At 41.4% G+C, this 24781-nt stretch overlaps 1 long non-coding RNA gene across 3 annotated transcripts; it reads left to right on the top strand.

Moving 5' to 3' along the window:
- The first annotated feature begins 210 nt into the window (after window positions 1-210).
- Window positions 211-24590, top strand: LOC135221095 (uncharacterized). Of its 3 annotated transcripts, XR_010315875.1 has the most exons (6): window positions 211-344; window positions 10205-10310; window positions 13238-13429; window positions 13821-13923; window positions 21541-21577; window positions 24400-24590. It is a non-coding gene; the product is annotated as an uncharacterized LOC135221095 (long non-coding RNA). The 3 variants fall into 3 exon arrangements; XR_010315874.1 differs by lacking the exon at window positions 21541-21577 and having other exon boundaries at window positions 13238-13377; XR_010315873.1 differs by lacking the exon at window positions 21541-21577.
- The last annotated feature ends 191 nt before the right edge of the window (window positions 24591-24781 follow it).

Below are 24781 nucleotides of genomic sequence, written 5' to 3'. Positions count from 1 at the left end.
ACTCTACATCTGTCTGTTTACGGAATGTCCATTTGAAACAAGGTAAAAATGATCATTTAAGAAAGAGAAAATCATTTGAAAATTTGTTTCAGTCCCACCAGCCAATGAGGAAATAGCTTTCAAGTCTTTCCATCCACTGGCCAGAGCTCATAGTTTCAGCCTGTAAGAGAAGGCGACAGATAAGGTTTCTAAGTTGGGTGTGGTGGAGGAGGTCTCTGATTGGCCAAGAGAAGGTCTTACCCACTTGCTTAACTTCTTGAGCACTTCTTAGACAGCCGGCAAGAAGAAAGTTCGACGATGTTTTTAAAGCTATGAATTTGCAACTTTCGTTTCTACGAAATTCCGTAAGTACCTATTTTTTTGCGATAGCATTTCTGTCATTTTATGGCTGATATCTGGTGGTATTTATCCGGCTGAAGGTTAGTTAGAATGGGCATTTAATATTGTTGGAGTAGGAACCCCAGTGTCCATGGAGCACAGTGATTGTCTACAATCAGTCTCAAGGGCTCGAAGTAGTTCCTGCTGGCCAATTGAAATAAACCAAAGGTGAACATCTGTTTAAAACCCCTACTAATAATGTTTGGATTTTTTTAAAAAATCGTGGAGTAAATAGGGAAATTTGTGGTTCAGTGCTAATTCTTGTAATCCGCTCTGAAACACTCGTATTATAGTTAGCAGGTCTTGGGTAAGGCGAGCATGATGTCGATATTATGCCCCAATACACTCTTGCTTAGTATGTAGTACTTCGTCCACGATTTCAGTTTTTTCCTTTGTACGTAGTGTTTCCTTTATAACCCCTTAGGACACGCGAATCACACGCTTTTACCTTTTATTTCATATGTGAGAACATAACACTGCAGCCACACCCGCAAGTCAATCAGTACACGAGCTGACATTTCTCATTCTTTTTATCTTTGTGAAAAGATTCAGTTCAGTTCTGCAACATTATTTAACTAGTTACTATTCCGGGTAGCCTAATCCAAACAGGTGTTATTGTGAAATTTCCTGGTTAATCCGAGGCTGAATTCTATTAAATAAAACTTTATTGAGGTTTACATCATTAAATAGTATCTAGAGATACTATGGTACTATGGGGGACATTTGTCGGGGTGGCATGGGACGGTGGCTTGTCTTTTGTTGTCTGGCAGTGCGCAAAGAAAAAAAAAGTGTGTTCACAACAGCACTACCGCCGTTGCAAATGCAACGCCATTTTCATTCACTTTAAGTAAATGTTACATAATCGGGAGACAAGTGGTTAATAGTCTATCTGCTTAGCTTTGACGTTCGTTGACTTTATTTTCTTGCTCTGGGGGCTGGGGCTGGGTTACGCCCTCTTGAGCAAAGTGTTGCGTTAATTAGCTGTTTTAGCCCGCAGTATTTTTTTGTCTCGAATATTCCCCGTTGTTGCCGCTGACTATGATTACTGAGGTACCTGTTTAATCGTTGCGTAATAATAACGAAAACTTTGTGCCTCTTGGAATAAGCCCAAATTCAGGTCTTAGTCCCTAAATTACGCTTCGGGAAACTTCGTTAGATCGACATTTTTTACTAATATTAATTGATTATTCCATGATGAGAGCGGCTGGGAGGATTCTCTCTCTCTCTCTCTCTCTCTCTCTCTCTTCTCTCTCTCTCTCTCAGAGGGTCATTCATTCTGTTGTGGAATGACAAGAGGTTGCTATAACAATTTCAACGTCTTTTTAACTATATATACACAATCTAATATATACATATACATAAATATACATACACATTAATATATATCTATATATATATATATATACATATATATACATATATACATAAAGAAAATATATATATATATATATATATATATAATGTATATATAATGTATATATAATATATATATATATATATATATATATATATATATATATATATATATACATATATATACATTATACATATACATATACATACATATACATATATATACATATATATATATATATATATATATATATATACATATATTATACATATATATATATATATATATATATATATATATATATATATATACACACACACACATATATATATAGCTATATTATTATCTATATATATATTATATATAATATATATATATATATATATTATATATATAATATATATAGTTCAGAATTTAAGCAGAACCAAGGAAAGAAACAGTCTTTTACCCAAGTTTAAGGTATCTATACGAGTTGCCCCTTCGACTTTGGAGGAATCATTCTTCTTTTTTCTTTTGAAAAGCTATCTCTTCTCCCATTGGTTGTTGGAATATCCCCTACAGGGACTGAAGGCGGAGCTATCCAGGAGAAAGCCTTAAAAGACCTTGAGGAGTCCTCAGTAGAAGACAAGACCTCGGCGAGGTCAGACCACTGGCCCCTTACCAGACGCCGCTCCCCCCCCTCCTGGGCCTTGCTTTCCCATGCTTTGGGAAGCCCAAGTATATTTTACAAGTCCATAGTGTCGAGACTTCAAGAAGAAGACAACCAGCATCATCACTAAAGGTACTGTAAGGGGAATTCCATTTCAACCAGGGAATTGTTTTATCTTTGTCTGTATTTCATTTTATTTTCCAAGGCAACTTGAGCAGTGTTTCATTCCCCTTCGCCATCTGGGCTCAATTCTGTAATTACTCCCCAGTGATACTAGTAACATTCCCCTAGTGAATTTGAGCCACGAAATAGTTTCTGCTGTGTAAATTTCCCAGTCATTTCATTAACCCCTGAGTGGTCTTTTGATTAAGAGAAAACATTGAGTAACATTCGCCCTTGTGTGCCCCCTGCCTTATGCCTATGCCCCTCTATTTGCTGACAAACACTGCGCCTGGTTGTGGTAGAACTTGGAAATCCTTTGAAGCTTGTCATTTTGCTCCGTTGCGCAAAGTTTCCTAAAAGCGGGGCCGGACTGATCCCACCACGTGTTTAGGTGGACTGAAAGCAGTTTCACCTGCCCTTGTGTTCCCGGACCTCTGTAAATTTTTGTAAATATAGTGCTTTTAAAACTAGAGTCCAGCTTTTATGTAAATTCCTCCCTCTTCAGTGAAACCGGCCTTATGCCTTAGATTTTCTACTTTTTGTTCAGTTTAGTTTTTCAACTTTTTTTTTTCTTTGTTCAAAACCCTCGTCCACTAGTCAAGGCCTAAATTTTCAATGTAATTGTATTTTCTGGGAGGAGACGAGGTGGAATTTTGAATATTGGTGACCCTAATGCCGATTTCGTAGTAACGATTGTTAAGCTAAAAATCACGCAAGAAACTAATCTGAATTCCTTAATATTTTTATGAACAAGCTAAAGCAAGGTTTCCAAATTCTCCACAACAGTAGTAAGGTAAATTTTATTTTATTTTCTAGTATGTGTGTAGAACTAGTTATTCTAGTTAAGGATATATAAAATCTGACTGCCTTTATAGTGATAGAAAAGAGACCACGTGTAGGCTGATAAACCACAGATCGAGAGAGAAATTTTAATGTTATCTGCCATTGCATGAAGAATAGAGGTTGGGGAGTAAGTTTCAAAACGAAAATATTGTGAATTGCTAGTTAATCACGAATCCCGCGTTGTAAAGCTATTGTCGTGTGTTATTTTTTTTATGTGAAACAACGTTCTCTCTCTCTCTCTCTCTCTCTCTGGCAAATCTCGCATGTCTGAATGGGATAGGATCTTTAAATCCTCCGGCCACATGGCCCGAAACCTATCCGCGATCCCGCTCCATCCATTAACATAGGATAAGATGAGTTAATAAGTCAGGAAAGGAAAAACAAAGTGTTAGCGTAAAACAGTCTTAACGATAGGATAAGCTAAATTAAAGGTAAACATTTTCTTTTTGTTATTCTCTCTACAGAAAGTAATCAAATAAGGGTAAATACTTTTGCATTTCGAACAAGGGCCAGCCCGGCCTTTAAAGCATCTGTGATTCATTCTCCCCTATCTTGCCTAGACGGCCCGTGTGCGGCTTAATTCTCTGGGGTTTTAAGGTTCGCGAGAGCGAGGAAAAGAACGGGGGTGGGAAAAAAGCAGTGTATTTTATAGTGTTAGAGAGGTTATCCTGGGTCTTCTGAGCAAAGCTAGGTTAAAGGGATTTGTGTTGGTAGTAAAGAAAGGAATATATTTTATCAACTTCCCGTCTCCATCCTCGAGATGATATCTATTAAAAACAAACAAAAGGGAGATCCCATATCCATTTTTTATTATCAACTGTATTTGCCACGTTTCACATGAGGTTCCATGAATTTGTGACCAGATTTTTCCTTTTATTTGCAAAACCGTAATTGCGTTGAGGTTCCGCGTTTACATTATTTGCCAAGCTTTCACATGAGGTTCCGTGAATTTGACCAGATTTTTTCTTTTATTTACAAAACTGTAATTGCGTTGAGGTTCCGCATAACGTTCCGTATTTCCTACGCTTTCACGCGAGGTGCCGTGAATTTGTGACCAGATTTTTTGCTTATTTACAAAACTGTGTTGCGTTGAGGTTCCGCATTTCCGACATTTTTGTCACATTTCACGTTGAGTTTCTGTGAATTTTGTGAAGAGATTTTTTTTTTCCCTTTTTACCTTACCAACCCGTATTGGCGTCGAATTTCCGCCTCTAGAGCCATTTGCTACCTTTTCACGTTAGGATTCCGTGAATTGCGTGACCAGATTCTTTCATTTTGTTTTACAAAATTTATTACCAAATCCCTTACCGGTGTTGAGTTTTCCGCCGTGCTACGCACCAGTAGTAACTGTTTGCAGGGATTTACGGTCATCTTGCCAAGTCTGCGTCGAGCATTTCCGCGTACCTCTGGCGACATTTGCTGATTTTGCAACTGCTTTCCACCCTATTATTCTCAGGCTAGTCTACTAGCGTTTTATGGCTGAGGAGATGGCCAGTAACACAGCACTGGAGGAGGCTAAGGCCTTCACAGAAGCCGGACGAGCCCTGGGGCTGGAGGGCGCAAAGCTGATCAATTGGGTGAATGATAAGCTGAAGGATGCAGCCCAAGAGAGAGCAACCGACGGGAGAAGGAGAGGGAAGCACAAGAAAGAAGAGAAGCAGCTGAAAGAGAAGCGCAAGACAGAAGAGAAGCGGCTGAGAGAGAAGCACAAGAAAGAAGAGAAGCGGCTGAAAGAGAAGCGCAAGCTGCTGAAAGAGAATTTCAAGCTGCTGAAAGGGAGAAAGAAAGGGCACATGAACTGGCTATGGCAGTCCAGAGTGCCACCCTGGCACCCCCGAGTCCCACGCCTCATGTGTCCTCTCACCTCCACAGCATGGGCGACCTCATTAGGGCTTGGGACGATAATGAACCCGACACCTGGCTCGATCATGTCGAGCAGGTGTTCAGGAACTTCAATCCAACCCCTCAGGAAGTGGCCCTCCTCCTTGGCAAGCATCTCGCTGGCAAAGGGCGGACTGCATTCGAGGCCCTTCCCCTGAATGAGCGACACGATCTCGCCCTCGTCCGAGAGGCAATCCTTGGGGCTTACGAATTGACCCCAGACCGGTGGAGGCAAGAATGGAGGACTATGCCCGAGGAGGCTAACCAGACGTGGACAGAGTGGGCAGCCAAGAAGACACCGGTAGTCCATAGGTGGACAAAGGCCTCCAATGCAACATCTGTTGGGGAGGTCTTAGAACTCTTCCAGTTAGAGGACTTTCTTGCCTACGACCCCCTTGATCTTGCCACCCACTTGGTGGACAAGGCTCCTAAGACTCTTTTGGAGTGATGTAAATGGGCAGATTCCTATGACACCCACCATCCAGTGCAGAGTTCCTTAAAGAGGAGAATACGTCCTGCTCTCCCCCTCACTCCTGCTGCCACCTCTCAGCCTACCCAGCGCCCCAATAACCTTCCTCGGAAATCTGTGTGTGGGCATTGCAACAAACCAGGTCACACCACGGAGCAGTGCCTCTCAAAGGTGGATCCTCCTCAGCAAGCTGCTGCCACTCTTCCAAATGGACTACCCAATCATAATAACAAAAACAACGGCCATTGGAACAGAAACAACAGGCCCAGGCCTGATTTTAGCAAGAGTTTCTGTGACACTTGCAGAGTGCATGGGCACACTGCTGCCTGGGCAGGATGCCCCAAGAAAGCTCCTGTTTCTGCCATTGCTATGGCTGTGATGAATCCATCCACTCGAGGTCCCCCTGCTCAGGGCCCCATATTTGTCGCACCTCCAAGAGGTCGCTATCCTGCCCACCAGGTCCGAGCTTTCGATGACACTGGTGCGCAAGTCTCCATCATCCGAGAGGATAAAATTCCTTACGGAGCTAAGGTTGATAGGCATCAGTTCGTGACGATAGAAAGCCTCAACCATGTCAAGATGTTCCTACCTACTGTCCGGTTGAGAGTCACACGACCTCACCATTCTAAAATATGTACCATGGCAGTAGCAAACTATATACCAGGAGGTTATGATGTCCTGCTAGGACAAGATTTTAAGTCTCCTCCTAACTTTATACCGTATCAGGGCCACTGCCCTCACATAGCTCCAGACCCGTCCCATGGGCCTCCAAGGACTACCTCTGCACAGCCAGTGTCACTTGAAGGTGCCAGGCAGTGCCAGGCTCCATCTCTCATGGATGTTGAGCCACGTTTGAGTCCTTCCACTAAGTCAGGAATGGCCTTAGTGCCAGTGCCAAGGCCAGACTCTAGTCTTCCTCCTGGAGCTCTAAGTCCCGGTCGCTCTCCCCCCACTGGCTTGGCCCAACTACCTATGCCGGCAGTCAAGGAAGAGCCAATTCCAATAGGAATCCCCAAGGACACCCATAACCATAGTGGACACTCCACCAATGGTGCGGCCTCGCCGGCCGCCCCAGAGTCGATCCTCTCCACTGGTAAGCCCATCCCAAATACCATTACCTCATCCAATCCCCCTCCGTCAGCAGCTAACCAGTCCTGGAGTAATGACTGCTGAATCCTATTTGGCCGAAGAACTCGGGGAACCAAGCTATGCAGCATTAGGCATGGGGACGTGTGACAAGGCCCCAGTTGTCGCAGCAGCTGGAGCAGATGCCCCTTCGGAATCTTCAAAGGGCTTGGATCTTCCAAGGCCCCCCATGGCATCATCAAACCGACCTCAGAGAGGTCGAAGGAAGAAGGGAAAAGGGCGTCGAGGTTTTCCAAAACCTTACGAGAGCCAATAGCCTCTCTGCACTAGTGCCTGGCACAGTGCCACCCTATTATAGAGAATTCTGACCCTCTCCATCCAGAAGAGAGTGCCAGACTCTGCTACTACTACTTCTTTCTGACCCTTTGGTAACTTTCTTCTTTTCCTTTTGTATTGTCTGTATTTAATCTTTCTTGGTTTCCTTTCTTCATATTTACTGCCTTGAGGCATTTGTTGTATATTGTATGCTCTGCTTAGGCAGAGCCAAACTGCCAGCTACCCTGGCCTTGTATAAATTAGTGCTTCTTTACGAACTACGGTTATAAAAGTGCCACAATTGGCACCGTGCCCTATTCTAGGCACTTAGAATTCCATTAAACTTGGGAAAATTTTAGCCAGCAAACGTTGCTATAGCTTAGTGATAATTTTGAAGCCTGGCTCGTTTATACATTAGTTGGTTAGCTGTTCTGATTTAGTGTTATTCCCTAGTCTTTATATTTTGTGAGATTGCCATTGTTTTGATCAAATTTACAGTTCGTTTCCTTGTGCGTGTGTTATCTTATTAATCTCTATGAAGAATTACTCCATTAATTTTCCCCTTGTTAGTGCACTCATGTTAGTGCTGATGTAATTAATACTGTAAAGGTGGGTACACACGTGCGAACCGAACCTTGTATTGTAACCGATTCTTGTAACCGATTCTTGTAACAAAAACGCAAGTGTGGACGGTTCCTCGAACCCGAACCCCGAACCCGCGAGGTTTGAGGCTCGGTTCGCCCTCCGTCCCGCCAATTGTCGGTTTTTGGGCTCCGAATCAAAGGGAGGTCTCTTTGAACGTTACGCCATGTTTGGACGGGACCTGTATTACACGCGTAACAACAGAGGTTGATGAACTTGTTAACACCGACTATGAACAAGACCGTCCATAGTAGAGTCCCTTGACCTTGTTTTGGTCAGTCAGTACGTATATGTCTATCATGGCTGATTGAAGTGACGAAGAGGTCCTTCAATTTATTAGCTATTACGAAGAAAAGACTTTACTGTGGCCAGAAACTTCTTGGAATCTCATGTCAGCGAGTAATTCCCGACCACTGTATTCTACCCTTCTAGTATATAACCTTGATTGCCACCATCTTCTTTTATTTCGCTTCATCTTCGTTAAATAATGTGTATAAATATACGCGGCAGCTGCTACTTGCATGGTGGCCACCGTCGGTAAACAACCCGGACAGAGACAGACTGGTGATCGCAGTGGATTGAAATGAAGTTACGTGCTTAACGTGGTTACGGTTCGTCCTCTACATTTTGACACCTTGTAACCGTATATGCGTAACTCAGTTACACATACAAGGTTCGGCTCTCACGTGTGTACCCACCTTTAGGCGTCGTCTAGTTAAGAGACAAAGTAACTTCACGAAACCGTAGGGCCATTAACACACCTGAACGTGTCATATCAATCCATCAGGGTAAACAGATAGGATGTGTTGCCTTGAACAACTGAGTTAGTAGTATTATGTAGGATGTAACTTACCCGTAGGTTTAATGTCATATATAACCACTTCTTGTTATTTATTGTTATTCTCAGTGTGACATTATATTTTAAGGGAATTCGTATTTGAATATAGAAAGTTAATCTTTAGTCAAGCCACAATTCATTTTGCTTAACTCTCTGCCTGTCGAGTAAGACTTCATGAATATTATAAGTGGCAGTGTTTGAATATTGCTAATATTATAAGTCCACTCAAGGGAGAATGGAAGGCTCAGTAATCTATATTGCAATTGGTCCTTGTTTCTAGCTTGTTTTGTCCATTCCAACCCATCTAGGGATGAAATGTCCTCTAGAATGGGGAGGTGTTCAAGATTTAAGCAGAACCAAGGAAAGAAACAGTCTTTTACCCAAGTTTAAGGTATCTATACTAGTCGCCCCTTCGACTTTGGAGGAATCATTCTCCTTTTTTCTTTTGAAAAGATATCTCTTCTCCCATTGGTTGTTGGAATATCCCCTATAGGGACTGAAGGCGGAGCTATCCAGGAGAAAGCCTTAAAAGGCCTCGAACCCAGTAGAGGAGTCCTCAGAAGAAGACAAGACCTCGGCGAGGTCAGACCACTGGCCCCTTACCAGATGCCGCTGCCCCCACCCCGACTCCTGGGCCTGGCTTTCCCATGCTTTGGGAAGCCCAAGTATATCTTAGAAGTCCATAGTGTCGTCATTTTCCAAGGCGACTTGAGCAGTGTTTCATTCCCCTTTGCCATCTGGGCTCAATTCTGTAATTACTCCCCCGTGATACTAGTAACATTCCCCTAATGAATTTAAGCCACGAAATAGTTTCTACTGTGTAAATTTCCCAGTCATTTAATTTTCCCCTGAGTGGCCTTTTGATTTAGAGAAAACCGTGAGTAAAGTTCGCCCTCGTGTGCCCCCTGCCTTATGCCTATGCCCCTCTATTTGCAGACAAACGCTGCGGCTGGCTGTGGTAGAACTTGGAAATCCTTCGAAGCTTGCCATTTTGCTCCGTTGCACAAAGTTTCCTAAAAGTGGGGCCGGACTGCTCCCACCACATGTTAGGGTGGACTGAAAAGCAGTTTCACCTGCCCTTGTGTTCCTGGACCTCTGTAAATTTGTGTAAATATAGTGCTTTTAAAACTAGAGTCCAACTTTTATGTAAATTCCTCCATCTTCAGTACAACTGGCCTTATGCCTTAGTTTTTCTACTTTTTGTGAAGTTTAGTTTTTCAACTTTTTTTTTTCTCTTTTTCTTTTTTTTCAAAACCCCTCGTCCTCTAGTCAAGGCCTAAATTTTCAATGTAATTGTATTTTCTGGGAGGAGACGGGGTGGAATTTTGAATATATATATATATATATATATATATATATATATATATATATAATATATATGTGTGTGTGTGTGTGTGTGTGTGTGTGTGTGTGTGTGTATATATATTTATTCAGAACCTTTCCTCTTGGGAGATCTACCATTTGATTTTGCATATAATTTTAATCCAGGCACATTATGTGTGTATTCACTGATGAGTATTTTAGCAGGTGTGTTTTTCTGAGTGGGTTGTCACAATTTATTTAGTTAATAAGGACTTTAATTTGTAGGGTAATGCAGTACAGCACCTGTCTGAAGACCTGCCCTCCCCTCCGGCTTAGCGGTCAAGACCCATGAGGGAAAGGACTGCACTCTCAAGATATTTGTCCATATAAGGTAAGTGCCACTATCATCATTATTTATTTTTCCCATTATTTTGTGCTTGCTACTCGAATAAACCAGTCGCGTATGTATTATTCGTTTTTATTTCTTTATATGGGATGTGTGTTTTTTCACATAAGTTTTCTGTAGGAAGAACGATACAGGTTACACATTGTGGGTCCATGACCCGTGCCCATAAGTTCTGGTGCTACACTTTGGAAAAACAAAGACATCCATGATATCTAGTAATTCAGGGAGTGACTTGATGTCTTCATTAATTTTAGCAAAGAGGTATTCTTATTTGCTTGTTTGTCTATTAGTTCACTATGATTAAAAATGAGTGGATTTTTGTGGCTTGCGTTGTTGCCTTATAGCAACTAATAACTCTCTCTCTCACAGAATTAAGTCACTAGATTCTTAATTCCGTGAGAGAGAGGAATGATCTTTGCAGCGTCTCCTCCTCCTCCTCGATACATTCTTGGTCGTCTGTCTCGTTATTTTATAGAGTTCTTTGTACGCGGTCATAGCGCCTGAGGTTCACACAGACTAGATGTCTTTGGCAAGCCTCAGGAGCTTAGACTGGGAATGTTCTAGAGGTGTTTTTAGGTCACCCTAATAGTGAAAAGATTAAAATGATTCCGATTCTAGTTTCAAATCCATATTGGTGACGGTTGGGTTTTCGTCAATCAGGCTGTTATTAGGCAAATGGCAGGAACATCTCGTCTGTAGCTAGGTGAAATTTGAAATTTTCGAGATCATTTGGTGTGACTTTGTATATTAACCCAAGGTATTTCAACATTTTCGCTAATAAATATTGAATGTAACATATTTCTCTCTCTCTTTGCTAGTGTATTTTTCTCAGATTGATCCCATTCAGTAAGAAAACTTTAACACCCCACCCTTCTCTCTCTCTCCGCCTCGATGGGGTAACCACCGTTTCTGTAGAGGTGGAAGTGGTCTAGAAAAAAAATAAAGGTGACAAATGGCGTAACCGATTTGTATGGAGCAGTTTTTAGGTGTGTTTTTCCTTCCTTTGTGATACACTATTAAAGTGAATGATTTAGTTCGTATCAAGCGTCAATTTGTGCAATTTTATTAACCTGTGTCGTCAGTTTTCTGATTGCTGTTGACCTGATAACTTACATTATTTCTTCCTTCTAACTATGAAATAAGATCTAACAGTTTGGCCTACACTCGTGTCCGTCCCTTCGAACAAGGTTGAAAGTCGAATGAGCTGCCTCCTCCTCCTCCTCTGCCAGGCGGGCGCTCTGAAGAAGTCTGACCCTCCTCTCTCTCGATCGATGTTTAGAAGTTTCCAAGTGACTTGATTTACAAAAAAAAAAAAAAAAAAAAAAAAAAAAAAAAAAAAAAAAAAAAAAAAAAAAAAAAAAAAAAAAAAAAAAAAAAAAAAAAAAAAAAAAAGCGTTTCCTGCGCGTGTTCGTCTTAATCTCTTTTAGGTTGACCTATGAGCTGAGGTGACTTAACTAATGTTTGTATGAAGAACGTTAACTTTCCATCTTTAGTCATTTTCAAACAAAATTAATGGAAAACATTATTGTGTAAAGGTGACTTAAGGTTGTACATTTGTGGCCAAGCCCCTTTCCAGCGGACCAGAAATGACCAAAGTTGAGAATTTAACATAATGTTAAATTTAGTCAAACACTTCCTAATGCAACAATTTGACTCAGGTGAGCAGTGTGGTCTATTGCCTCTTGGTAACAACCACGTCAGTTACTTGGTAACAGTCGAGGATAAATTGGGACATCAGTCGCGGGTTAACCAATTAAACATCAGTAGAGAGGCGAGTAAACATTTAAGCTTGAGCTACCAAAAATAGCTATAGGCCCAAGTTGACGGGTAAAGATTGGTGGAATGTACATAGCTAATGCTGTGTAATAACGTAGAATGTGTAGAGAGTGAATAAATTCAGGGAAGTGAAGTTTTAGTTGACCTTCCCAGATAGTTCATAATTAGGCCTTTGTTCAAACATACTGCAAAACCTTTTCCAAAAATGTACATTTGAAACATGGTCTTAGTCAATGAAGTACGGAATAAAATGAAGACATTGAGGGGAACTGATCACTTTCAAAGAAGTGTTTAAAAAATCTTTAAGGAATTTTCCAGAGTATGGATGTCTTGTATTTAACCAATTCTCTCGGTATTTTCCTTTAGTTTTAAAAGTGTGTAGTTATAGTGGTTCACGAACTTCATTCTTAATGTTGACCCGTTTGGTGGCGACTGAGGCTCAGAAATTTAAAGACTTTGGTTGATAATCGTAATTTGATCATATTTAAAATTTTCTATTACGATCTGCATGAACACTTAGGTAAGGATTGAAAGTGATGAAAAATCAGATTAATTTGTCGTCGAAAGGATAGGTGTCATTTAAGTACTTATTTCGTTCTTGGACGTAAGACACTACATGCTTGGCCATATTCGTTTCTTGTATAAATGGTATAGAGTAACAATTCCATATGGACTATTCTCTATTCATTCAGGATTTTGTGTAAATCAATTTTATCATAATTGTCACATTTTGCCTTGCCTGACTTCCTGCTGCTTTTCTCCAATCTTTCTGTCCAACGTCTCTGTGGTTTTCTCCCAATTCCATTTTTAGGCCATTGCTATTCATCATCTCCATTTTCTGGTTTTTTTGATTTTGCTGTCCAACCACTACAACTCCTCTTTTCACTGTCTTAAGAACAGAGGAACGAATGTGACCCCAGTGCTTAACCTCATAACCTCAATTTTATCAAGAACTAGGTAGATGTCTCCACTATTTTGTCCTCACTCTTTGGAAAAATGGACATTATTAGAAGCTTGCTTAACAATTCATAGATATTTTCGCATATTTCGCATAAAGGGGCTTATGAATGAATGAACAAATGAATGCATCATCATAATAAAGAATTCTAACAAACTTTTTTTTCTCTAATTGCAGGTAATCAGAACCTTGGAAAAATCGTTTGCAAGTTATAAACGGAGTACTATGATGTACTGGAGACTTTAAAAGCAGACTGCTGAAGTAACCAAAGGAAGGCCTCATAAAAGAATTACGTAAGCCTTCAGACTGAAATCATGGTAGGAGTGGTTTATATTCTTCATTCATGATTTTGGTGTCACAGTTCCCTTGGTGAGTTTCATGATTTCTAATGTTAAAAAGGTTTTTGCATATAAGAACACAGAAGCCTCATCTCTTACTGAAGTTCCAAATAGCACTTAATTTTTGGTGGTGAGTGAAATGATTCACTAATATTCACAAACGAAATACAACAATCTTCTGGAAACAGTGTTTACCAGAGAGAGCTGGTTATGTACAAAATATGAAATATAATATGTCTGACTGATGTAGCAATTTGATGACCGGCTGTTACATGAAGATCGGCTAGTGTTTAAAATGACGGGGGAGTGTGTTTTAGGCTTTAGATATGTTCATTTAGGAGACAAAAAGTTCAGGGAATAATATGTCTTGCTATGCTCTCTCGCTCTCATTCCTTCATCAGTTTTTCTCTCCTTTATTACAGTTATCAGAAAACCAGTGGAGGAAATCGAAGGGTGGCTATAGGCCATGTCTGCCTTTCTGTCTCCCTGATGTCTTGATGTGAATATTTCCAGTTTCCTTCAAAGGTAAGAAGCTTGCTTGCCTAATACTTTTTCATGTTCTGTTATGAAATATGCTTTCATTTGATTTTATATCATTCATAATCCAAGAGCATTGTGTGTGCATTTACTGCTTAGTACATTTTGTAAGGTGTGTGTTTGGTTAGGTGAGAGAGTTTTCATTCATTATAGTTTCAATTTTTAATTCAGTGTGTCATTATTACAGCCCTTGCATAGACCTATGAAAGAACTGTACTCTTGACAAATGAAGTTTGCTAAAAGCAATGTAAGGGTCCTTCATATTAATAAACATTACCTTAATATAATTTATCTAGCCCTAAATCCCCCAAAACCGCACCAAAATTTACCACATTGGCAACCCTGTTACCTCCTATTCTGTCCGCCAGTTGGCAACATTGTCGTTGACAGTAACTTACTAAACCTTCCCTTGAAAATCAGTTGTTAACGAGCGCCCGTGCTGTTTACATCAGTGCCGCTCTTTATAAATTTCCTAAGCCTTTTTGTGCCTTTAAAGTTCGCATTAATTGTTAATGCGACTTTATGTTAATTACCACTTACATCCACGAAATAGTGAATTAACTTTTATTTCTTATTTCTATTGTGGTATTTATATTACGAACTTTTGTGCGACCCGGAATTACGTGACCTCCCCGTCAGTCCAATGGATTGCCAAGATAATTCGATGCTTCCTTCTGCAAGCAACATCAGGAATTGCCCGGCTTGTGGGACAAGGATGAGTAGCAGCGAGTATGAACCCCATGACATTTGTAACTTTTGTTGTGGACTGGTTTGTGACTTGACTTCTCGTTGCGACTTATGTAAGCCTTGGTCTGACGAAGACATGACGACTTACATGAAACGCCAAAGAATCTTGCAGCCTAACAAATTGATTAAAGAGAAAAAGAAATCGGTAGCTAGACCTGTATCTAATGATTTTTTTTGACTTGTGCGCTCATGGTTCTGGCTTTTCGATATCATGTGATTCCGATTCCGAATTAATTGATGCTTTGCCACCTGTACAACCGGTAAATAGTGAAGTTGTTTCTGATGTTGAATCAAAGTTTTTGGCGATGGAAACTAGTTGGAAACAGAAATTTAAAAATTTTCAGCTTAGTTTAGATAGAGGCATTTCAGCAAAGTTTAACAAACTGTCAGAGAATTTTGAAGAAGCTTTTACCAGAATGTCTAACACACTTTTAGATTCATTTTCAGCTCCTCGTCAGGTACCTGTTGACAGCACCATGGGTAACGGTGCGACAGATACCCTGGCTTGTGAACCCCGTCGTGGCGAAGGCCTAGGGGGGATCCAGTCCGGGCAGGTGCCTGACGATTCTTTACCCAATGTGTCCCCTGTTAGTCCCGTAACAGTGCCAAAGGGCGCTTATTTATGAGAAGGGCGGAGGGGTATTAGTGTTAGGCCTAAGATAGCTAGTCATCAGGATCTTACTAAAGGGGAAGTTTCTCGGTTAGGATCTGACGTTGATGACGATGACGTGGGTTCGTGTGATATTAATGTTTCTTTGAACGGCGGTCATGATGTAGAGTTCAAGAAACTTTTTTTTATTTAATTTTGAGTTTTCTTCCTCAGGCGAGGCCTAAAGAACAGAAGCAGCCTCCTCCTCATTGTATTACAGAAGGGATTTTTCTTGACGGTCCTTCCCGATCGCGGGAGTTTTTACGTTTTCCCTTTGCTCAGAGGTTTGCGAGAGTGAGGGCGGACGTCGCCTCTAAACTTTCGAAAGTGATTGGGGAAGGGAAGAGGAAGCTCTCTTCTCTTCTACGACACCAGAGAGGAGTTTATCAGGTGGCGGATGATGCTTCATTCTCTCGACCCCCCAAACCAAATCCTGATTTTGTCCGACTTTCGGGTCAACCTTTGCTTTCCAAGGCTTTGGTCTCTGTCTCAATCAAAGGCTTTATTGCCATGGAGTCTGTTATAAGCTCCTTACAAGAAGCTCAATCCTTCAATATGTGGGTCTTCGGAGGTCTTTTAATGTATATCAAGACTCTGGGTTTGTTCCTCCCGATGCTCCTCTTTTTGAGAAATTCTGCTTGTCTATTTCAATCGCTTCTGTACATCAGAACGAGCTTGCCGCTTCAGTGCAGGCCTTTCTTGTTTCTCTAAGGCCTAACCTGTATTTGTCGCAGTTACCCTCCTCTGTATCGGAGATTCAGAGAAACCGTATATTGTCCTCTTCTCCTTTTGGCGATTCCCTATTTGATATGTCTGTGCTTTCTGAGGTTTTGAAGGAACATCAAGGTGATGCCTCTTCCCAAGCTCACTGGGCCTTATCAAGGGCTTTTTCCTCTGGTCTTCCTCCTGTTCCTTCAAGGAGTAAGCGTAAGTTTAGTGCCAGATCCGTACCTTCTGCTCCAGCCCAACAACCTCCTCCTTCTGGCTCATTTTTCCAGAGTACATCTCAGGTTTCTGGCACCTAAGATTCCCCCTCTGGTGCTCACTCTTTGAAATGCGGGAGAGGTTCTTGGTGTGGCTCTAAGGGCAGAGGAAGAGCTCAACCTTCAGGAGGACATTCTCCTTCTTCCTTGTCTCTGCGTAAGAATTTTCGGAAGTAGCAGTCATTACCTCGTCTGGAGACCGCCGTAGGAGCTTCTCTCTCGCCATTGGTCAGCTTGGCAGGAGAGAGCAGTGGATGCTTGGGTAGTGGAGGTCCTGAAGGTAGGTTACGAGATCCCTTTTGTTTCGAGACCTCCACTTTCCAATCGTCCTCTCGAGTTCAGCAGATATTCCCCTCACTCAATCAGGGGTCAAGCCTTGGAGAAGGAGCTTTCGGCTCTCTTGGAGAAGGATGCCATCGATTGAGCTCCTCCTTCTCCCGGGTTTTACTCACGGGTGTTTGTAGTTCTAAAGGCCTCGGGTGCCTGGCGCCCCATCATAGATCTCTCGGTCTTGAACAAGTTCATTCTAAAGTCCAAGTTCCAGATGGAGACGGTTCAGACTGTTCTTTCATCCATCAGGATGGGGGACTGGATGAGTTCCATCGATCTGCAGGATGCTTATCTGCAAATCCCCACCCATCCGAAGAGCAGACCTTACCTTCGGTTTTTCACAGACTCGGGAGTTTTCCAGTTCAAGACCCTTTGTTTCGGCCTCACCATTGCTCCACAGGTCTTTTCTCGGGTGATGGCTCCTGTTTGAGCTATTCTGCATCAGTTAAATGTAAGGATGCTTCAATATCTGGACGATTGGCTAGTCCAGGCCGAATATCTAGAGAAATGTCTCCAGTCTAGGGAGATAGTTCTGTCTCTGTGTCGAGTTGGGCATTCGTGTCAACTTTTACAAGTCCAATCTAATCCCTTGCCAGATCATGACTTATCTGGGGACTGTTTTGAATTCCCAGATTTTGAGGGCTTCTCCTGCTCCGAAACGGATAGACAAGCTTCTAAGTCTGGTCGAAGAATTTTTGTCCTCCGTAATGCAGCCAGTTTCTCTTTGGAGGGTTTCTCTTTGGAGGACTCTCCTGGGCCATTTGTCATCCCGCATCCAACTGGTTCCCGGAGGTCGTCTCAGAATGAGGTCCCTTCAGTTGACACTTCGCCAGTCGTGGGATTTCGTGTCTGAGGACATGATAGTTGCCTTCTCTCCACAATGTCGGAAGGATCTCCGTTGGTGGATGCAAGTTCACCGCCTCAAGTCAGGGACGTCTCTTCTTTCAGTTTCGCCGGACCTAATGTTTTGGTCAGACGCCTTGGATCAAGGTTGGGGCGCGCACCTGGGCTCTGAAGCTGCTTTGGACCTTTGGTCACAGGAAGAGAGGATCATGTCAATAAATTGGAGGGAACTAAGGGCAGTGTACCTAGGCCTTCTTTCATTTTAGGATCAACTGTTGGAGTCTGTTGTCGCAACCTTCGTAGACAACACCACAGCAGTCTCGTACTTAAGAAACCAATGTGGCACACAGTCGGACCTTCTCACTCAAGAAGCCCGATCAATCCTGTGTTGGGCAGAAGACAGGGGGATTACGTTGGTGTCTCAGTTTATCCTGGGCCATCACCCATCACAACATCTTAGCCTTGTCGAGACCGAACGAAGTTCAAGGGTCGGAATGGACACTTTGCCAGGAGGTCTTAGACAGCCTCAGGAGGAAGTGGCCTGTCACAGTCGATCCGTTTGCCACCCCATTGAATTTTCGGTGCCAGATCTTCTTCGCCCCTTACCAGACTCCTCAGAGTGCTGGGACAGACGCTCTTTTGCAGAACTGGGAGGGCCTTCAAGCCTATGCATTTCCTCCGTTCACTCTGGTGAGGCCAGTCCTCAACAAAGTGAGGGCAACCAAGCGTCTGGATCTCACCTTGATCGTCCCCTTCTGGCCACAGGAGGAGTGGTTTCCCGACCTACTGGAAGCACTGGTGGAGCCCCCCATTCGTCTGAAAGAGAGACCAGATCTTGTCAAACAACCCCATTTTCATCGGTTCCATCAGAGGCTCCACATGCTTCATCTTCATGCCTGGAGACTGTCAGGAGATTCTCCAAGCACGAAGGGTTCTCCTCCAGTGGCGTGACGGTTGGCTCTTGCCAGACGGCAATCAACCAGAGTAAATTATCAGGCTAAATGGTCGGTTTACAGGCGGTGTAAGTCTCAAGAACATTCAATTTCTAGACCTTCCTTACCAAAAGTAGCGGAGTTTTTAGTTCATTTACATCATGACAGGGGCCTGTCACCTTCATGCATTAAGGGTTATAGGTTGATGCTTTCCTATGTTTTTAAGGCAAGGCACCCTGAAATCTCTTCATCTTATGTCATTAGAGATTTAATTCGATCCTTTTCCCTATCTCGACCCAGTGCACAGTGTTCTCCTCCGACATGGGACGTTAATAAAGTCCTTCAAGCCCTAAGGTTCCCTCCGTTTGTGCCTCTGAATACGTCCAATTTTATGGACCTCTCTTCTAAGACACTCTTCCTTGTCTCGCTGGCTACAGCCAAGAGGGTGGGTGAACTGCAAGCACACACTTTTCTGGTTGCCAGATCTGGACAAGACATGATTTTGTCATACCTTCCCGAATTTGTCACAAAGACTGAATCGTCTGATAATCCCATTCCCAGGTCTTTCGTGCTGAAGTCGCTGGTCGACTTTGTCGGTAATTTAAATGAGGAATTAGTTCTTTGCCCTGTTAATGCGCTCTCATGCTATTGACGCCGGACGAAGGACATTCAGGGTCGTCCCCATCATCTGTTTGTTTAACCCCGAAATGTCAAGAGACCTATATCAAAGAATTCTTATTGTTAAAACTGGTGGTTCGGCTGCCTATGAAGGCCAGACTCCGAGAGCACACAGTATTAGAGCAGTTGCTACATCAGTAGCTTTTATGAAGAACGTCTCAGTAGCCAAGGTGCTTGAGGCGGCGACTTGGCGTTCTAATTTGGTTTTTGCCTCTTCTTACTTGAAGGATATTTCTCTAGTTCTAGGCGACCTTCGTTCTTTGGGCCCATTGGTGATGGCAGGACAGGTCATCAGACAGGAGAATTAGGTAGTCTTCCTGTTTTACGTTTGGTTGCTACCTGTATATTATTTATTTTTTTGTTGTATATATTTTTTGTTTTTAGTTTTTGCATTATAACTTATGGCAGTTTTCGGTTTAGTTATAATGGGAATTAGGCAGTTTGGTATTTAGGTGTTGTTGATGACAAGGACTAGCTGCGTGACAACTCATGGTGCTTCCATTGTCAGTGTGACATGGGACCAGCCACTGCCTTGTCGGCACTGGCGACTATGCTTCTCCCAAAGTCGATGCTGACTTAGGACTAGCCACTGGTTCGCTTGTCCTGACGACTCACACTTCTTCCATTGTCCTTCTGGACATGGAATTGGTCAGTGGATCGTCTGCTGTCATCTGGTGACTTGTTTACCATCTACTTTTTGTCTCACCTGTTTTTCTTGGAGTCAGACACTCGTGCGAGATCAGGCGACATTTAGTAGCCCTGAGTTTCTTGTTGACGAAGTCGGTTGCGTTGATACACACTCCAACGATCGTTTAACTTGAGACCAGGTTGGACTGCCGGCGCTCGTCCTTCGGGACTGAGTCGCCTTTTTGCTCTGCGCTCCTTTCTCTTGGCACCAGAAAGCTTGAGTCAGGAGTTGCTCATGAGCCGATATCACTGCTGGCGGCGTTGGGTTGCGTTGGTACACCTCCAATGTTTGCTTAGCTTTGAATTGCCCAGGCAGTCCAGGCACTCATCCTTCAGGGAAAGAGTTGTCATACCCGCTCCTCTCTCTTGGCGCCAGACATTTGTGAGAGAGCAGGTGTCGTTGTAGTGTTTGATAAAGTCATCAGGGTACAGTCTTGCTGTCCTCATTTCGTCTGACTGGTCACCTGGTTGGTCACCTGACTTTAGTACAGACAGACTGACTATGCACTTACTCCTTGTCCTTTACTACCGCAGTTCGGCAGCATTATCGTAGGAGGCTTTGAGTTCTTAGTATCTTAGACCTTGGGTTAAGATTTTAACTGCCTATGATATATATTTCTTAGATTGTTTTATGTCCTATTCTGCCCGAAAGGGCAATTGTACTCAGATTCCCTCCTCCTTTTCAATGTGGTTAATCAGGCTAGATAAATTATATTAAGGTAATGTATATTAATATGGAATTTTTATTATGAAATTAATATTAATAATACTTACCTGTATAATTTATCTAGTCTCACCCATCCTACCCCACGATCTGCCTATCACAACTGATTTTCAAGGGAAGGTGTTGTAACTGTCAACGACAGTGTTGCCAACTGGCGGACAGAATAGGAGGTAACAGGGTTGCCAATGTGGTAAATTTTGGTGCGGTTTTTGGGGATTTAGGACTAGATAAATTATGCAGGTAAGTATTAATATTAATTTTATAATAAAAATTCCATATCATTTCTTATTCTCATTTTTTCTGAAATGTTTGCTTTGTGTATGTGCAACTCCAGTAATCCAGTCCAATTCCGTCTATTGCGTGTGTTATGCATTTGCCTTATTTGTGATAAGTTTGTCCTTAACACGTTTTAAAGGTGCTCATTTATTCTAGTGATAAAGTATTGTTACTGTAACCTACCTATCACTCCCCCCCACCCTCTCTCTCTCTCTCTCTCTCTCCTCTCCTCTCTCTTCTCTCTCTCTCTCTCTCGCTCTCTCTTTCGTCTCCTCTTCTTCTATCCTACCCCTTCTACGGTTTGGTGGCTCACTCGTCCGTCTCTCTCTCTCTCCTCTCTCTCTCCTCTCTACAGTTCCAGTATAATGTGGTGCGCTGGAATTTCCGGATACCTAATGAGAACGTTTTTAAATTACTCTTTTCAGATATTGCTTAATCGAATTATTTTTGGTTGAACTTTAACATTTATATTTCTTCTGGGTGATTACCGAAAGTTGGTGTAAAGAGCTGGAGTTAAAGTTTAGAGAATTTTACAAAAAGTTCGTGAACTCCGAGCTTCTATGTTTTGGATGAAAGTATGCCAGCATTTTTGGAAATGATGATTGAATATAACTATATTTCCACGAGAGAGAGAGAGAGAGAGAGAGTGGGTGGGTTTTTAAAATTACGCTAGAATCCAGTTTAAGGATTTTTTAGATATCGAGTTAACCAAGATTGGAAAATTAATACTTAATCTCTCTCTCTCTCTCTCTATAGGTTGAAGTTGTCCAGGACCTTTCAAAAGGTTGGCCAGGTTGGTCGAGAACGTATCACTTTCCTTTCTAGTTCATACTTAAAGGATTCCTCTCGTTCCACCTTTTTTTTCCACGATTTGTCTTGATAAATTCATTATTCTAACAAGAAGAAAGACAGTTTCCTCGACGCTCCTAGTTTGGTGGATATGCATTAATAGTTTTTTCGTGTCTAATCAGAATAATCTTAAAGTTATTGACTTAATCTGAGACTACAGTGTAAAGAGAATGGCTGAATACTGTATTCCAGTTCCTCGCTCTCTCTCTCTCTGGCAAGTATTGGGAATGACTAGAAATACATTGTCCTCTTGTTGGTGTCATACCAAGAATTTCTTTCGCGAGAAAATGCTTTTGGTTTGTGTCAAGGGTATCACAACCTACTATGTCACAATTTGCTGATTTAATCAATTTCTTATAATTATATTAGTTGCTAATAATTTAGAAAGAAATAGTCCTCGAAAACATTACTCTTGCATCATAAGAATGAATGCTTAAGTTTCATGGTCTAAACTTGACAAATTGCTGAAATTTTTTGTCGTATACTAAAAATATTTCCTGATTATCATTGACTTCTCTAACTTTTCCTTACAAGAGAGAGAGAGATGAGAGAGAGAGGAGAGAGAGAGAGAGAGAGAGAGTTACAAGGATTAGGATGTCTCAAAGACTTACAAGTCCATCCGATGAGATATCGTGTGCTCTCTTATCTCTTGGAGCAGGTTATACTGTTCATTCTAAGTGTCCTAATGAGAGAGAGAGAGGATTTTATATTCTTTTTAAAATAACCTCTTGATAAGTCTTGCGGTTGGTGTTTATCATTAATTTCCATCGAATAGCATACTTTTTTTCTTTCTTTATTGGGTCATAGTTTCGAAAGATCTCCTTTAGGAAATCGAGGTTGAGTTTTTCGGATATATCTAAACATCTCGAAAGATGTTCATAAAATTTGATGCATAGACCATAGTTTCGTGTCGTAGGTTTACCTACGTTTCAAGAGTTATAGTTTTTATAAAGGAAGTGGGCGGAACTTATTTTATCTAGGTTCATATCCAGGGCAAAGAGCGCAGGTAAAAAGAGTCACAGAAAAAATGTTGCAGGAAAAAAATCAAAGTAATCTTTGCTAGATAGTGAACCCGAAGGATTTTAACCTGGTATGTATATATGCATCCACCTTTGCGGCGTGTTTAGCCCGTTGGCATTTTGTTTTGTTTTAACTATGTATCCACCTTTGCGGCGTGTTTAGTACAAGGATGACCGCAAAAACATAAGAACTCTAAATATCATAAAAGACAATAACCCCAAGAAATTGTGAATTTTTCTGTGTATCACCGGGCACCATAACTTAATGTGATTTTATTTCTGGCCACGGTAGATTCAGTACATGGTTTAACTGGATCTTTGATAAATGATGGTAAATAGACTTTTGATATGTAATTACAAATATAAAATTTGGAAAAGCAGTCTTTTTAAACCTAAGCATTTTCTTTTGTATGAAGCCAAGGTGATATTTAAGGTGCAATGCGGTTTGTCACTTTTGCTTTAAAGGAGCAACAAAATTCATCAATCTCACTCTCTCCATCCCTCCCTATTATATTCCTGGAGCCCACAATGCAGTGTGTGTCACAGAGTAGGTTTAAGAGCTACCTATAGATTTAGCTTGGATTTGCAGACTGTGGCATGTTAATGCATGTTTTAAAACTGAACATTATTAAGGGTCTTACCCAGCCATCTGTGTGTGTACGCGCGCGTGCAGTATTGGTGGGGTAATGCTTCTGCGGTGTCTTACTAGATACATAAGGGAGGTGTTAGGGTTTTAAGGCACCATGCTTCAAGAATTTAGATTTGATTTGTTAATTTCTCGTAATCGTAAACTAAAATAGTCTTCACCTACTTAAGTATTTGGTCTATTAGTGTAATTTACAAAGTCTCTGCGCGACTAGAACGTTCACGAAATCGAAGATTTTGCGGTTACAAATTAAAAGGTTTTAACATTATTGTTTATAAAGTTACATTTACGGATAAACCATAAGTTTTTTAGTGCATATGGACTCCAAAATACTTACAAAGTTCGTATATGTTCCCTCTTCAATGCATTCTCTTCATCTGCTGATTTGAATCTTAAAGGAAGCGTGATATGGCGTTTTAATGTTCCAAAGGAAACTTTTACATTCAAAAGCAGTTGCAGTTATTAAAAACTGTTGCTTTAAATTAGCGATCAGACTGTAACTTTTGAAGTGTTATTTAGTCCACTATAGCTTGTTGACGAATTTCCAACAGCCCTTATGTTGAGGCTTTGAGGCTTTTTTTTTTTTTTTTTTTTTTTTTTAAGTAGGGGATTTTTGGTAAGATTTCCAAGGACAGGTTGAACATTGAATGCTTTTTTAGTAGATTTAGTCTTGAGATAAATTACTTGTGGTAGCATTATAAACTTGCCATTTTAAGATTATTTGAAGCAGCGTGTAATTGCAAAAAATACTTTTAATAACACTGCCTATTTTAAAGAACAGGATAAAAAAATTCATCTTGTGTATTCAGTCTCAATTTATTGTTCTTGATGCACTTGAAGGCCTGACAAGAAAGGAGGGTGAGAAATACGTCAAGCGCCTTTCTAACAAAATATTTGGACTGAATAAGATTTTTTTTCCTGTACTTTAAAAGGGCACAGATACTTTTTGGTCTTTGATTGTAATTAAATCATTTTCAATGAAATCACTTATCTTGTCATGTCGTCCATCTAATTTTGTAATTTGTTACTGAATTTTATTTTGTAATTTCATAGTTACTGAATTTGAAGATGAAATTTAAGAATGTGTATTCTGTTTTACAGGCAAGAGAAGAGCGAGAGAGAAAAAACAGCGGTACTTACTATACTGTTAATGAGAGGATCTGAAAACAAGTAGACTGCTAGCAGCTAGAGCACGACAGCAAGGTGACTCGGAGGAGAGCACGATAGCAAAAAGACAAGGACCAGAGCACGATAGCAAAAAGACAAGGAGCAGAGCACGATAGCAAAAAGACAAGGAGTAGAGCACGACAGCAAAAAGACAAGGAGCAGAGCACGACAGCAAAAAGACAAGGAGTAGAGCACGACAGCAAAAAGACAAGGAGAAGAGCACGACAGCAAGAAGTTTCATGCTTTCTGCTTTAGAGCAGAGAAAGACAAGCTGGTATTTCAGGGCTGTTTTTATTTTTTAGGCCGGCTGGTGCAG

The sequence above is a fragment of the Macrobrachium nipponense genome, chromosome 20, assembly GCF_015104395.2.
Source record: "Macrobrachium nipponense isolate FS-2020 chromosome 20, ASM1510439v2, whole genome shotgun sequence".
In the NCBI taxonomy this organism is placed as follows: domain Eukaryota; kingdom Metazoa; phylum Arthropoda; class Malacostraca; order Decapoda; family Palaemonidae; genus Macrobrachium; species Macrobrachium nipponense.
The sequence above is the reverse complement of the archived record's forward strand: the minus strand, read 5'-3'. Positions and strand labels throughout refer to the sequence as shown.